The 16346-nt window shown below is 39.1% G+C and overlaps 1 protein-coding gene across 3 annotated transcripts in view; it reads right to left on the bottom strand.

The window, feature by feature from the left end:
- The window catches only part of Pkia (cAMP-dependent protein kinase inhibitor alpha), a 95629-nt gene extending 88110 nt beyond the window's left edge, over positions 1-7519 (bottom strand). The window contains exon 1 of one of the 3 annotated variants that reach the window (XR_003848319.1): positions 7200-7519. The gene's annotated coding sequence lies outside the window, so the exon portion shown is untranslated. The remainder of the gene's footprint in view (positions 1-7199) is intronic. The other 2 variants (XM_029560162.1, XM_008826054.3) reach the window with 2 other exon arrangements.
- Positions 7520-16346: the final 8827 nt, after the last annotated feature.

The raw sequence follows: 16346 nt of genomic DNA, 5'->3' as shown, positions 1-16346 counted from the left end.
GAATGTCAACCCCATTGTGTATCTCAGCTGAAAGTACAAATTTGCTGAAGGCATTTTCCACAAGAACTCTTGACTTTCATGAAAGACAGATGAGAGACTGATTGGATGACAAAGACCTATCATTATTTATTCATTTTTAATTTTTAAAATTTTATTTATTTTTATTTTATGTATATGCAGTCATATACATGCCTGCATGTATGTAAGTGTAACACATGTGTACTTGGGGCCCTCAGAGGCCAGAAGAGGCCAAACTGTTAGCCACCATGTGGGTGCTGGGAACTGAATGTGGATCCTCTGGAAGAGCAGTAAGTGCTCTTAACTGCTAAATCATGTCTCCAGCCCCCACAATTTATTTCTGAGGGAAGTGTTGCCATACTCTTTTCAGAATAAAACATTCTTGAAAAAATGTTATTCTCCAGTCACCATACTTTATAATTAGAAACCCAAGAATTTGATTTTCTTTTTCTCTAAAATACTGATATATTTTCAGTCTTTAAAATTTGCTAAGCTTCCAATCTGAACTTGATTTAGATGAATGCAAAAGAATATTTTCAGGGACACCATTTGATCCCACCAGAGCTTAATGATATTCCTGCACATTCTAGCAGGGTTGAGTTTGTAACTGGATAGTGGTATTTTCCTCTAGCTGCTCCTTCACTCTACTATAGTTATCAAGAGCAGCTGAGAATTACAGATCATGGATAAAAGTGTAAGAAAGGGTATTAAAGATATTACTGACTTTTCTAAGTTATACAAAAGAAAAAAATCATTATGTTATCCTGTGGTTATTATTGCAATTAAAAAAATACTAATGCTTGTTCTGCTTAGTCTCTCAGGCACTGCATGTTGTTTAAGAAGGCATGTTCGTGTTGTTTATTCAGGAAAAGTTCAGAAGGGTTATTTGAGCTTGCTTTTCTGAGAATCAAGCAAACAGCAATAAAGACAAAGCAAGTAAACAGAGACTTGTTTATCAATACCTCTCCCCACCTCTTATAACCAAAGAAAAGACATACATAAAATGCGTTGTTATATGCATAGGATCAGCTCTATTGTAGAATGAATTTGTCCATTAAAAAAAAATTCTTGAAACTCTTTTGCTTAAGTGCCCCCTAAATATGTCATAAAGTATGTTACTTCATTCTCATCTTTTAGCATACCAATGTCTAATTCAAGTAATACATGATGTAATCTCTAGAAAGTCCTGTGTTTCTTCTTTCCTGTACAATACAACATAGACCAATTCATGCAGTGAGTTATGAAATTCTGGTAATTTTGCTTATGGTTTCCATATTCCAAATACTGTGTAGTTCAACTTTACTATTACATGTATCTTTTGGATTTAGTTACCTTATTTCAAAATGCATTAAAGAGAGAGAGAAACTAAGGAAAATTACTGATTTGCCATACTGCAGGTACATATATTTGAATCTAAAAACAAATCATTTTTAGAACTTAAAAATTACTGCAGATTTTTTTTTACTTATACCTTGCTGCTATAAGACTTGACAGACATCTGTGATGCACTGTATAATATTTTGAAATTACAAAATATATGAGACATTAAAACTTTCAATACTTGTGCAAGTATATTTCCTATACAAACTACAATGACAAAAAGTGAGAATATGTCCATACTTAGATCATGCTGAATGAATTCCCTTATATTACTTGCATTATCTATAAAATAACTTGGAATGGTTCCAGAATAAACATAAATACTACTTTCTGAAGAAACTTACATTTTTTATAATTAATGTATGTATTTCAACATAAATATCTGGGCAGAATCTTTGACTCAGCAGGACCACTCCATCTCACCATAGGCATACTTCCACCAAATGAAAAATCATTGACATAAACACACCTACAATACTGTATCTGTTACCTCTTTGCTTGAAATCACAAGACAATTTTGAACTCAATAAATATTTATGAATTTGTTTTGAGTGAATCAATTATGGCATGCATATAGTGCAAATAACTAGCCTTCTACAAATGCAGTGTGTGACAGAAATACAATGTACTGAAAATGTTTCACAACTAAAAAGCACAGAATGTGATATATGCATAGAACTTTGAAAGCATTATGTTAAGTGTACAATGCCAGAGAAAAACAACTGTTGTATATTTCCACTTCTATGTAATACTTAAAATGATATAGGCATAGAAAATAGAGTTTACTAGGGAACTGAGGGGTACAAGAAATGATGGATACTGTTTAATTGGTAGAGAATATGTTCAGGATGATGAAAAACTTTTGCAAATGAATAACATGATGTTCACATAACATTGTGGATACACTTAATATTAGTGAGTTATACACTTAAAATAGTTAAAAATTGTAAGTTTGATGTGTTATTCCAATTTAAAAATTTTATATAAATTAGTATATTAATTTTAATATACATAAAACTTATCACATATTCACATTAAAATGTATAAATGTTCTAATCTCCAAAATATATGTGCATACTTTGTCACAATTTCCAAATTCTAAAGTTTTAAGCTCTACTGAAAAATAAAATGCAACTTTATCTCATGAGTGGGGCTATTATAAAACTTCTTTAAAAATCAAATTCATTTTGTGTGCTTATAAAGTTATCATATTTTGAACTACAAGCAAAAAGATTTGGGGTGGAATATAAAGATGCTGGCAGTTGAGGTTATCCTGCTGTATTTTCTATGTCTTCATTTTGATGTTTTTCAATAGTAATATTGCTCTTATCACACCTCTTTGAATTTCTGCATCAGGAGGAACCCTGCCAACTAGTTCTAGGCTCCTAAGTACCTGCTTAGAATAGTAAAGCATTTCTGTTAATTCAAGGTAATATGTAGCTCTTTAGACTGGAATTTAAGAACCTAAGGCAGATAAACATAATTTATCATTTTTTCCTTCATTTGACAAAGACAAAAAATTTACTGTAAGTAACAGTATAGGGAATTAATTGCAACTGAGGGAAATATAAATTCATCTGATGACAACTGAGTATGTTTCAAGGTAGACTACATCAGTCAGCCTCTGGTGATGTTCTATATATGTAGCAGCATGGTACTGGAAGTTCGAGAGCTGTCTCTTTATTGTGAAGATGGTTTGGGTTGGAAGGCTCTAAATAAATCATTTGGAATGTGTAATGTTCCTTCGAGGATGCTTTTTCCATGAGTCAAATTCTAGGATTCTTTAGTCCCCTGCACATACTTCCTAGTCACTTTGGCTGCCTGTACAAGGCTGGCAAGGGACTCTCATTTCAGGTCCTAGGACAAAGAGGGCAGTGGAAGGAGAACCTCCCACCAAGGGTTACAACCAAGAAAAGATGCTCATAAAAAGTAGACATTTTAACCCTCTGTAGGAGGGCTAGTGCATCCAGGAAATATCAGAGACCACGGTGCCTCAAAAAGTGCCTTGAACTAGGGTTAGTGCACTCACACGTAACACACTTTCCCCTTCTCCAAATGCAAGCATACTGAAATCAGGTTCAATGCCTTCCTTAAAGTTGTATTTTGCTATGCTTACCATTATTTTTGCACATATGAGCTAAGGGCATACATTTACTGGAATACCATACCACAATTTCTTTTGTGTAATATGATTAACAACTGTGTTCTCATCATGTATACTACTAATTAAGAATTAAAAGAAAACTAAACGAGTTCTCACACAAATACTAAGCCTAAGTCATCTGGTGGAGAAACATGGATAGAAACATGCCTTTTTCAAAGTAATCTTCACTAAATTAATCACTAAAATCAAATCACTGAATACCTACCATGTATATACATAGCTAAGCAGTAAAAATCAGGTATAGGTAAAAAACTGCTTATCCAGTTCCTGACTGTTCTCTATGGCTGTGTGCAATGAGCAGACAATGATGCTCACATAAAAGGATGCACCAAGATCAAAAGAACTATAGGGATTTAAGCAGAGGAGAAGAAAGCTTATCTCATTAAGGAAAGAAGGTGGGTGGAGGGAAGGCTTCAGGGAAGAGGCAGTAGTAAGTATGAGGAGCATTTCAACACACGGCAGGATGGCTAAACAAACTGTTATCTTAGTTTGTATTAGGTTGGGCATGGGTTACTTGGAGAGGGTTGGTGAGGAGCTGGGTGAAGAGGTATCACACTGCATGGTGCCTGTTACTTATCAGGAGTACTGAACTGAATGAAATATTGCAGAACTCCATCAATTAAGACACCACTGGTAATATTAAAAATAGCCTTTTGTGTTTGTTTGAGACACAGAGTCTCATTCTTTAACCCAAACAGGCCTAGAACTCCAGAATAGGACTTTTTTTCTTCCCATTCTTAGTGGAACTGGATAAACTGAATGACATTTCTTCTTCAGTCATATTTTTCCTGCTTTTGTGTATTTTTTGCCATTTTTCATGATTTTAAGATAAGGTTATTTCAGTTGTAGGTAATGGCAGCAACATAACACCAAAAGAGTGTCCTTTTGTCATGAGAAGTCAACTCTGACCCCTCAATTTGTGCTTAACTAAGCTACCAATAACACTGCCTGCCATACTAAATGGCTCTTTAAAAAGTGTGGTTGAAGAACAATTGATTGACTTTAAATCTATTGTGCTAAACAAGAATTCCTGCAGTTCATTTAGCATTTAATCCTGCGTGCTATTTCATTTTTCATTCCTCCTTCATTTCTGAACACCAGCTAATTAATTTTCTCCTCCTGAGAACCATGTAAATAAAAGGAAATAAAGCCATAAATCAATTCTAATCACGACATATTATATATGTGCGTGTGTATGCATATATGTGCATATGTACACATTTGTGTGCGTGTGGATACACACGTATTCTTGCTTAGGGCTCTGAATTTGTAAACAATCCTCAAAATTGTTTAAACACCACAGGTCTGTATTCAGCAATTCCTTACATTTCATCATCATCCTCAGTTTTACCAGAATGTCATTTTAAAATTCATAAACTTGGTTTTTTTCCTTTCCTACAAGGTTTCTTTAACTCCAATCCATAACTTACTGGATTAGGCTCATCTGTGAAAACATACGCAGGTGTTTTACCAGCTCAGGAAACACCAGTCCCTTAATCCTGGATCAATTTCTTGTCAAAGATTTCAGTTTCCTCAGAAATCAGATAACAAACCCTTCCAGTTTCTAAGTACCTCTAGGATAGTCTCAGGCACTTATCTTCACCCAAACAGATGACTAAACATTAGAGAAACTGTTATTGTTCCTGTATGGTTAATTGTAAATTTGATTTAGTATACATTGAGGTAATTTTTTGAAAAAAAATAGTTATTCCATTTATATTTATAATTAGTTATTCTTCAGAACAAGGCTTGATACATTAGGTGGTTTTAAATTAGGGAAGGTGATAGAAAAGAATTTATTTTCAATCTTCTTCTTTGTTTCCTTTTCTAGTTGATGTAATTAAGACAAAATTCTAGAATCTCAGATATTTAATCATTGAAACCCAAACCACACTCAACACATAATAGCAAAATACAAACAAAAATGCCCCTGAGTTCCTGAAGCTCCTGAAGAGAGCTCCTGGAGTGTCCACTTTGTGGTAAGCAGTCCCCTTCCCTCTGCCCAGATGCTGAAGGTGGAGACAAAGAAGTAAATTCAAAATCTTCCTAAAGAGGATTTTTCAAGAGGACTGCTAATTAGAAAAGTATTACTAATACATAGTGGACTAATTTAACTTCATAGAATCAGTACCTTTGTCTACAAAGCAACAATAGAAAACCGAGCTAGGCAGATGTGCAGGTTTTAGCTAGCAACTCTATCCTCTTTTCCATCGATTTACTTTAATTTATTAAAATAAAATGCCAGGCCAGTTAAGTCAGACTGTCTCTTTAATTTTAGGTTTAGAGATAACAGATCTCCTTTTAAATGGCTCACAGATACCCCACAGTCTGGCTTATTGCAACTGCTCTGTTGGTGAGGCACACATTCGCAGTACCCATAGCAGCCATCTTAACCATTTCACATCTTATTCAATAGTGTCCCTGGGTGACAAGGAGAATAAGGACTGGAGTGGAGGAGCTCAATGGGGGGAATCTCACTTGGGAAGAACCTGTGTGTGGGGAGACAAACCCCAGGACAATCAAATAATCTAAGGCTGAAACTGGGCAAACTTCACTGGCTTTCTGCCTGCCTGTGGGAAAGCCTCTCTTTCGAGGTTATAGAGGAATCACAGAGCAAACACACTACTTGACATTTTGAATAGTTGCCCTAAACCCTGACAGCTAATTAGCTTACACCCAGTCAGACTTGAGATGTTTTGAGAAAACTGTACAAGTGGACTTTCCCATCTTTGACCTATATTCTAGATGGAGACAGCTGCCTGAACCCACCAACCTACTCAAGCCTTTAGGTAGACAACCAGAGTGACAGCAAGAAAGCAGTTACAGGAAACCAAGCTGGTCCTGGGCCCAAAGCAAGATGCTTCATTCTATGCATTTGGATGAAGGACATGGGTAACTATGTAAAGTGAATACCCAATAAGAAACCCGGTGTGAGGCGATGCCCTTTCTGGGTCCTTGACAAAGTCAGTCATTGAAATGAACAAGGATGAGATCTGACAAGAATTGGCCAGTGAATATACACAGCATGTCTCAAAAAGATCAATGAAATGATTGACAGAGAAGATGGTAAATGAAGGGAGAAGCTTGGTCAAGTGCAGCTCACACTGAGCAGAGCTCAGGAGAGGAGGGAAGTTTTCCCTCCACCTGGAGACCCCCAAGGCTGAGAATTGAGGCAGATATTGAGACACTGAAATGAGTCAAGAAACTGTGGTACCCGGGAAGAGAGGGAACCCAGGAGGATAATGAGAGCAAGATTTCGGATTACTTCCGCAGCTGCTTCCACGGACCTGATGCTTCCAGGCCAGGAAATATTCAAGTGAAGGTAGAAGGCACAAAGGTTAAACAGGCACGCAGATTATTATACATTATGGATCCTCTTCAGTGTCTAAGTCAACCTGGTATGGAAATGGTTGATCATCCTTGAACGTGGAGGTGGAATGCCCCTTTGTTTGCCGGGGAACACCTCTCCTCTAGTTTCCAACGCTTAGCCAGTCATTTCAATCCCTGTCCTTGCTCCTTTACCCATTGCAGAATGCAGCTTGGTTATCTCTTGTCTTAGTTTGGTACCTCAAAGCCCCTTGTGAACCTCCTGGAGGAAAGCCCAGCTCCGGGTGGTCGGCGCGGGCTGGGTACTTACCTTCCGGATGGAGTGGCGGGTCCCGGGCGCCCGCTGCCCTGGGCTACAGTCCCGCCACAGGGCCGCGTGTGCTGGGTTCGCTCTGCTCCGAGGCCCCCGCCCCACCTGCAGCTGCAGCTGCCGCTCCCGCCGCCCAGCCGGTCGCATGAAGTCATCCTCGGCCGGAGCAGCGCATTCCACGCCAGCTGCGGGGGAAAGGGGCCGCTCTGGGCCGGGGCCGGGGGCACCTGCACCGGGCCGACGCCCTCCCGGGGTTGGATGCTGATTTTCTGTGAATGTTTTCATACACCCGACATCTCTGGGCTGTGAAACAGAACAGAAGCGGCAGGCGGACTTTCTCTGCAGCGCGTCCTGCCTCTCAGAGCTCCCCTGTCATAGAGGCTGTTTGGACAGCTCCATCCGACTCTGTGGGTTTCCCACCCTCTTTATCTTCCTTATCAGTATTGTTCATTTCGCTGAATTTGAGAGCTAGAATTGTCTATTGAGATAATCATTCAAATAATCCGAAAATATATTAAACGGGCAATCAGTCTTTCTAAACCCGTTGTGGTCGGATTCACCTTCCTTTAAAACACACACACACACACACACACACACACACACACACACACACACACACAGAGCAAGATTATAAAGCTGGAACCTCTTCACCTCTTGCCTTTGTGATAGACTGGGGATGCTCCAATCCAGTGCTCCGGGCCACAACAGAGAAATCACCCCAGGGCACAGCAAAGGGTCACTCCAGGATTTAGTGCTGTGCACTAGTGGACAAATGCGCCTTCCAACACCCCACTTTCTCTCTGCTCCCCCTTACCCTTTCGCCCCTGAGTTTGGGCAGACTGCTAGGGCGAAAGTTATACTATTTGAAAACCTAGAGGCAAATCTACATCTACAGATGGCTGTAACTCTTTCCTAAAGAATTTCTCAGGATTCTCCTTGGGAATAAGATAGGCACCCCCACACAAGCCTCTTGTCCTTGCCTCTTCAAAGTGGCACCAGCTAGTAACGTGCTTTGTACTTCGCCTCCATGCCTCTTCTTTTGTTTCCTTCCCAAATTACTGGGGAAATCAGCAGTTTGGGGGTTGGGTGATTAAGGCCAGAAAGGACCCTAGGGCTTTCTCTCTCTGCAGCTGAGCCAGGGTCTCTTTCCCAACTGTCATTTCTAAATAGGGAGTTTTCCTATCACCAGCATTCTTCAGTGTGGATTTTCCTCATTCAACTTGCCTTGGCGTTTGACTTGAGCATCATTGTCTGGCCAGCATTGCTCTGGGAACCTGTCCAGTAACTCAGATTGCAATTACATAAGGTCAAGATGATACTAAATGAAAACTTCCCATCCCTCCATCATTTCCAGAATTAAGAGGTAGTGTAGCCAACAGAATGAAAACAAACAAACAAAAAGCAACAGCAACAAAATCCTCTGAATTTTGAGTTTGGAATGTTTGCTCCTGAAAGCTGAAAGAGCTTAGTTCATCACTCTGAGATCTGTTTTCATAAAAGTAAGCCCTCCATATTATCATACAATACTGGATTCTTAACCTTCATCATAGGGCTCTATGCATATAACTCAGGATTACAGAATAAGGATGGGTAATAATATCTTTAGGTTCACTATTCTCTAACTGAAATTAGCAATGAACATTCTCTTTAAGCATAAATGTGAGCACAGACCACAGCAACAGTAGACATACTATAATTTTTTCACCAGCCAAAGTGACAGATAATTCCCTATTACAGTTTTTATAGCTAACTCAGCGTATGACTAGTTTTCAAAGTCACTTAACAGATGATATTTTCACCTAGCTTTGATATACAGGAGAACTGAAGAATTGTAGAGCATCCTGATCCCAGTTCCTTTACCATGAACATCTTATAGAAATACAGCAGCTTTGTGATAAGTAATGAACCAATATCTATACGTTATTAAGTAAAGAATGTAATTATTTTGCTCATGTTTCTCTGTTTCTCTGGCTTTACCTCGTGCCCTCACTCTTTTTCCCACACTCCTGTCCAGGATACCACGCTACATTTCATTGTTATGACTCTTATGACTTTTTCTGGCTAAACTCTTCTCAGTTTCCTTGTTCTTGATGACTTTGAGAAGTAGCAAGGAGTAAGGGATGTTATAGAATGCCACAGTTCTGAAGCTTGTCTGGCATTTTACTTGTGATAAACCTGGAGTTGTGGGTCGCTGAGAGGAGGGCCACAGAGGTGAAGTACTCTTTTCAGAGCATCTCCAGTTTATAAACCAGCAAAGTGTTCTATGCTTGTTGTGTTGGATAGTTTTAGTGTCAACTTGACACACTTGGGGTTTAGGGAGCCTCAATTGGGGAATTGCCTTCACTGGACTGGCCTGTGGCCATGTATGTGAAGCATCTTCTTGATTGTTGTGTGATGTGGGAGGGCCCAGCGCATTGGAGGTGTTGCCATCCCCCCCCCCGCGACCCCGGGCAGGTGGGCCTGTGTTGAAAAAGAAAGCAGGCTGAGCAGGGGCCAGGGGAGCAAGCTTTGATTAGCTCTGCTAGTTAAATTACAGATCCAGCAGGCAAGGCCTGCAGCATTGACATGCTTGGTGGCGTGCTTAGTAGACTGGGCATCGAATAGGCTTGAGAAAAGCTTTCTTCCACCTGCTAGGCGATCAGATGCTTTGCAGCTTGCATTGCAAGTCAGTACTCTGCTGAAAGGAATGGGGAGTCGGGGGGGTGGCAGGGCTTGAGTTTCAGTAAGATGGAGAAGGATGCTACATTTTGTTCTGGCGGTGGCTGAAGAAAGTGCTGGGCCGTGACGGGTTACTGAGAATGAGGCAGGCCACATGGACACATTTTACTGTGGAAATTCAAAAAAGAATTATTTTAACAAAACAGAGACTTGTGAAGCATGTAACTGGGTAAGCAAGATTGCTCGGAGGTAAACAGATTTGCAATCTCTTCTGGAGAACTTTTCTGCCTTATTTTCTGTTTCTGCTTCAGTAGCTTAAGAACATGGGTGGCTAGTTTTATTTTTCAAATGCCTTTAACCAGCACATTGATTAGCCTTAATAATATTAGTGATGACGGTGGAGGATCTTGCTGTACAGTGTTATTAATGAGGCACAGAATTCTAGAACTACCAGGATTTCAATAGAGAAGCAGTCCACCCCCTCTGCTTCTCCCCTCAAGTCTTTGAGTTTCTGGAAGTAAACAAGTTCTTCATGCAGACTGCAAGGCTGGTCCCTGTTTGTGATTCGATATCTAGTTTTTTTTTTTAGCTTCTATGCACTTTATAGTTTATTACATAATCATTAAACACAATTGTGTTTGTATTTAAGCAAAGACCATTGACACATGTTCATTTACATTTATAATTAATATGGAAATCCATTATCCTGACTCTGTAGTTTCTAACCCAGAGGTAGCTTTATCATCCAGGGATGTTTGGCATTGTCTGAAGACAGGTTTCTTTCACTGTTAGGAAGGAGTACATCCTGGATCAGGTGAAGAAGTGAGGGGTAATGCTAAGCAAAGTCCCCCTTCAAAAACAGAATCATCTATGTCAACACGTTGTTAGGGTCAAAAGACTGCTTCTATCTAAACTATTCTGCCTTCTGAGAAAACACTATCTGATTTACGATCTCTGGATTGTGAAGAAACTCCCTGAAGAGAAGCTGGATACTAAAAGTCATAGGTGAACACATGTTGAGCCCCAAGTTGGTAGTGGTCAGAGTGTTTTGTCACGGCAATGAAGAAACAAACCGGAACAATTGTTAATGTTGACCTTGATCACCTTGACCACAGCAGCCAGGTTTTCCTGTTGTAAAGCTATTGTCAATCTTTACTAATTGGAAACGAGTCACTTCATGAAGTCCAAACCTATGGGGAGCTATGATTGATCTGTATGAAGATTAAGTATATGCATAATGAAATACATGAAATTCTTCTGAATAATAGTGTTGTCTACACTCTCCCTAGTCAATTTATTTAATTGCTTGTTTATATCAAAACAGACTCACAGATATGTTTTTTATATTTTATGTAATAGTTCAAAATATTTCAGTTGGGCCATGGAGAACCCTTTGAGTTCAGACATGTATTCCACTGTCCATGTGTGCTTTGTGTGTTTAATAACTCTTTACTATAAATTATATATATTTTTATAACAGTTCCTTGGTTTTGCAGTCCTACAATCAGTCATTTCTTCACAAGGAGACCTGTTTCCATGTATTGAAGAAAGGTAATAGTAACAGAAACCAAGATCTGGACACCAAGTTTGTTCATTGGTAATGGGTGGTGTTTAGGTATGCTCATTCAAGAGAACAACTAATCGTAGCTATATACACGTCTATAAAAGTTTTGTATGTACCATGTATATTTAAATACCTGTAAACTAAGTGAGGCCTTTAAGGGTCTCAGATTCATCCATTGTCCAGAGAGCTTTCTCACCTACTTGCCTTGTTTATCTGCAAAGGCACATTCCAGTGGTGAGAGACATGGCTCTACCATCTCTCTCTATTTATTCAATTATTTAGTTACAGTGTCTTGCAAAAGCATAGCACCCTTAGACTTAATAATCCATTCCCATAATATATATATTTTTTGAGGCAAATTCTTTCTATGTAGACTTAGTTTCACACAGAGATTCATTTCTGTGAATTTGCCTCTGCCTCCCACTGGGAGTGAAGGTGTGAACCACACTCCCCACCCCTTATATTCATATTGTTAAGTATAGAACTTAACAGAGCTGCTACTGTATCTTATTTAATATTTCACTATCCATACATTTTTATGCCATTGTTTCTTAAGTACTTTGACCACTGCATTTAAAATTTAAATTAGCTTTCTCTAGAATTCTACATGCTTCATTTTCAGCATTACCTGCATTATTATTATTATGCCCATCTTTATTTCTTATTCAGGCAAGTTTCCATCTCTAAAGTTGTAAATGCTTTTAAGAAACCAGAAAACAGAGCTGACTTCAGAAGGGTTCGTTGTTGAATTCTCTGCCTGACAGTCTCTACAGTGAAGTGAGGAGAACAGTGGTGGTTACATAGGCTTGTCCTGCGAGAGAAAGATGCTTGCTTTGTCCAAGACCGTGACTAGGAATAGCAATAGAACATGCTTTCTTGTTTCCAGGATGAAGTTTCTGTTGTGTGAAGCCAGCTCACTAGAGCCTTAGACAGTTTCTTGTGATAATTTAGACACTTTTGATAGGAGAATGCTGGGCTATCTTTGAAAGCATTGAAGCCTTACTTGGCTCTGTTGTAAACTCAGCTGCCACCAAAGCCACACCAAGCCAGAGACTTTCAGGTTCTTGTCTGATGACTTCAAAGAATGAAATTCACAGACCACAGAGGATGTGTTTTAAGTAGAAGTATTATGTTATGCGGAGCTTAGGAGTGAGAAAGCAGAGCTCTTGTATGGCAGGAGGGGTCTCCAGGAATGGGAGTCCATCGAGGCTCACTGCCCTGTAGTTAATAAGGCTGACTACATTCAGCAGGTGGACTAGCACTGAGTAATGACCGGGGGCACCTATAACACAGTGAACAGTAACAGGGATGACAGAGTATATGGGCTCCAGCGGGGTGGGGGTGGAGGCTATGGGATAGGGTATGGGAGAGTACCACTTGGGATGAGGGTATAAAGGGGAATAAGATTATTTGGTATTTTCTGTATGAAATACAATAAATAAATAAATAAATAAATAAATAAATAAATAAATAAATAAATACAATAAAAAAAAGAAAAGGTTTTAGTGGATGGAGGAAGGGAGGGGGAGATGAACTGGTCAGCCCCGTTCTCATTCCAGGTGTCCAGGTCACACATCATTAGAGGCTTGGTCACATTCTCAGTATGGTTTCCAGAAACAGGTTATTCCTTTAGGAAAAAGAGATAAGGAAAGACCAGTCCCACTTTCTGACTTTCCCTGCCTTTGTCTATGGAGGAAACAGAGACATTTTTGGCTTACATACCTCTGGCATTTCTGGCCTTGGGCGGGACAAGTATACTAGCAGGTCCGAGGACATTTCCATCTTTTAGTAAACAAAGAACTGGTCACTTTTCTTTTTGGGTCTTTTTACCTTAAACTGCCTAAGCAATTTCTACCACCTGTTGTCAATCACTTTCACCTATCAAAGTGGTCTTGTCAGTGTGTGTGTGTGTGTGTGTGTGTGTGTGTGTGTTCCTGTGTGTGAGTGCATGTGGAGAGGTCAGATCTCAGGTGTTCATCTTCACCTTCTTGTTTTGAGACAGGGTGTTTTGTTCTTTGCTGCTGCATGTGCTGGACTAGCTGACCTGAAATTGAGATTCTGGGAATTTTCCCATCCTGCCTGCCATCTTGCTGAGAGTATGTATAGGTTTACTTTGGTTCTGGGGATTTGAACTCAGGTCCTCACATTTGAGAGGTAAGTAGAAACCATCTCCTCAGTGCTCGGGTACTTTTTATTCATGAAAGGGCATCACTGTACTGATGGTGATAAGTGTCAAAATTTAATACTTCAGGTGAAACCGCATGGTGAGAGGCACAAGGGAACTAGATTAAAAAGGAAATATTTTATTTGAGCACAGGGGATAAGAATTACATCAGGCAATCTAATATAATGAGCAAAGTGAGGTAGTTTTTGTCCTTTATTTTTACTCTACAGTTTTTCATTGAACAATCACTGTTTTAAAATTCTCAACTTTAGTGGTGATTCTGTGGTCTAGGGTCTTGGCTTCCATTCTGCTGTCCTCAAATTAGAGATCAAAAGACCTATTGATATCAACTCTCAGCAAGAGACAATGTGAAGCCAGAGCCAGAGCCCTGCCAGCATTTAGAAGCTCATCAAGGGGTTGAGGGAGTCCTTCCATGAGAATCATTTTTATGCAAATGTGCTATCTGAAAGGGTAACTGAGGATTGCATTAGCAGCCATTAACAATTTAACAGAGATTAGCTTCTCAGATTTCCAATTGAGAGGAGTTCTCCAAGTGACTAAGTTCCAGCATCTGTCACCCCATTGACAGCCAGGTCTCCAGGGCTCATCACTCCTCAGGGGTCTGCTGAGAGCTGGGAACTTGGTGTGCTGGGAAAAAATTGAACATGCAAGGCAAGTCAGTGTTATTGTCCATAATTATAACTTACAGAAAGAGTAAAGGAAGATCATAAAAATAGTGCTTTTATTTATTGCCTTATTTATCTTTGTGATTGTGGTTAGGTTTGGATTGTTTGATTTGCATTGCAGAAGTCTTCTAATTTCATGATAAAGCATCTGCTCTTTTAATGAAGTTAAAAACAACATCATGCAAATGTATACAGTGCAATTTCAAGATAGCAAGGCTAAGGACAGAAACTGATGCAGTTATATGCATATAATTATGTAATCTAAGGTCTTTAAGAAGATAATATGTATGTATAATATGGCTAACTGCTTATAAACTAATAATATAGACTAAGACAGACCAAAATTTCTTATATTTACATAAAATCACTGATACAAGGTAAGAAAATTTCACCTTTCTGAAGATTGATATTAGACACTGGAGTCTCAACAGATACAAGCAGATATAACAGAAATAAGTTGATGAAATGGACAGCAATGGTAGAAACAGACCACACAGAATTCCTTAAGCTATTTTAAGAATTCAACCCTCCCCTGCCTGCCTTCCTTCTTTTCTTTCTTTTTCTCATTCTTTCCTTTGTTCTGATAAGGAGTTGATACTTAACACCAGACCTATACAAGACAGCTATGAAGCTGAAATTGGCACTTTGTTTAAATGTGAAATGCATATTTGCTTAAGTGAAATGCTTCGAAATAGTTTGAATGCATTCAGTATTAATCAGTCTCAAATAAGCTTTAAACAAGATTATGACGTCATGTGTTAAAATAATACTCTGATTTTTTATAATATCATTTTAGGAATACGATAAAATAAATATCCACCTCTCAGGAAAAGCATACTTTAATAAAAAATTCTATCATAATAAACAGACTATCAAGTAAAATGGGTCAGTAGTTTTGCCTTCATCATTTTTATTTCATATGTGTATAATGTATTCTGGTTACTCTCACCACCCCGTGCTCTCTTATCTCCCTCTCTTCCTTGTCAGCCCTTTCTTTATGTACCAGTTCTTTTCTTACATTCATGTTGTTAGTGTGTGTGTGTGTGTGTGTGTGTGTGTGTGTGTGACCTATTGAATATAACTAGAACCATCTATGTGACCACAGGTTTGGTACAGTCCTTTGGAGCCTAGTAAGTTCATTCATGAGTACACAATTGAACAATGACACTCCCTCCCCAGAATTCACCAGTTGTTAATAGTTCAGCAGGGAGGGATAGGGCCCAGTGAGTCCCTCCCAGAGCCATGACTTTTTATTTTATGTGTATGAGTGTAACACCTGTATGTATGTATGTGCATCGTGTTGTGCAATGCCTGAGATGGTCAGAAGAGGGAATTGGATCCCCTGGAACTGGAGTTGTGGATGGTTGCTAGCTACCATGTGAATGTTGGGAATTGAACCCGAGCCCTCTGTAAAAGCAGCCAGCGCTCTTAACCACTGAGCCATCTCTCTAGCCCCAAGAACCATGGTTTTTAATGTCAGGCCCAGTGGAGGCCATCTCAGATGCTGTGGAGTAGTGACTGCAATGACTGTGTCTTGCCCAGAACACAGTATTCCACATGTCTTCCTGTCTTCTGGCTCTTACATTCTTTTAGCTTGGTTGTCTAAGTTGTTCCCTGAGCCATCTATGGAGTGCTGTAATTGTCCTGTTTATCAAACACCTTATTCTTAACACCTACATCAACCATAGAGTCTGCATCCACTATCTTTCAGTGTAAAGAGATGTTTTTCTGCTTAGAGCAGATATGGCATTTATCTGTGCTGGAATTTCCCATATATGTAATTCCACACAGATTTTAGCTGATCCAAAGACTTTAAATACCATAACAACTTACAAACGTTTATCTACAATCTTGACATCTCTCCCTTGGAATTAATACGAGTCAACAGAGTTAGTTACTTCAAGACTCCACTAAGATCTCATCAAGATGACAAACTTACTAAATCCAATAAATCCCCCAATTTACTACATAAAAGGTTCCAAAGGATTCTTCTCTTGATTGTGTTTCTAGCTTTGCTGTCTTAAAATTTCCTCCTTTGTTCTTTAAACTACCAACTCACTCTCCTGTTTCTGAAC

Source organism: Nannospalax galili, unplaced genomic scaffold, assembly GCF_000622305.1.
Source record: "Nannospalax galili isolate Female #2095 unplaced genomic scaffold, S.galili_v1.0 scaffold829, whole genome shotgun sequence".
NCBI classification, from domain to species: domain Eukaryota; kingdom Metazoa; phylum Chordata; class Mammalia; order Rodentia; family Spalacidae; genus Nannospalax; species Nannospalax galili.
Note: the sequence above shows the minus strand (reverse complement) of the source record. Positions and strands in the feature narration are given on the sequence as shown.